The sequence below is a fragment of the Gadus chalcogrammus genome, chromosome 19, assembly GCF_026213295.1.
Source record: "Gadus chalcogrammus isolate NIFS_2021 chromosome 19, NIFS_Gcha_1.0, whole genome shotgun sequence".
NCBI lineage: Eukaryota > Metazoa > Chordata > Actinopteri > Gadiformes > Gadidae > Gadus > Gadus chalcogrammus.
In genome coordinates, this window is record NC_079430.1 from 17,513,936 (window position 1) to 17,514,701 (window position 766).

The following is a 766-nucleotide window of genomic DNA, read 5'->3' on the forward strand; positions in this document are numbered from 1 at the left end:
TAGCATCAGGTCGATTATAAGGACCCAGGGTTGCAAATAGGGATGCATAAAGCTTGTTTGGGAATGCATCAAGTCTTGTAAAGCGTGACGAATTGTCCGAGATGCCTGATCTCGCTCAGTGCCTACTTTTTTGATGTGAAATGGCCCAGGAGTTTTCTGTGAACACCCAGTGGCAAAGCTGTAGAATTCATTTAGCCTGGTCCCGCAACAAATGCATTCAACATTGGGCTACCCTTTCAGTGAAATAGCTGATTTGTGTGAATTCTTGTGACAAAAATGTAAGCTTGTTATTCGGGAAGTATGCTGTGTCCTAATAAATATATAATATCGAGTTGGATAAGTTTATCATCCCACTGCATCCTTATAGTTAGTTCACTCACTCACCCAATTCTACCGCTCTTCGTTCTCCGTGTGGCCGCATTCACTCGCTCTCACCCATCCATCCACCCACCTACTCATTCACTCACTCATCTCGGTTCTGATTCCTTACAAAGTTCCTCCGCTCCGCCCTTTCCCCTTTGCTTTTGAATCCTATTCGTGCCTGAACTGGGTTTAACTGAAAAAGACTGCAGACTTCACTCAATTAGCCCTAATAGGATTAGCAGGCTGGTATGGGCTGGGAGGTTTAAATGGGCATTAATCTGATAAAGGCTGCAGACTTTTCTCTCCAGGGGTCTCCCTTGTTCAGAGGCCCCTGGCCAACAAATGTTAGGTCCCAATGAAAGGATCCACAATGGCCCAGAGAGAGACTCAGACCACAATGAGT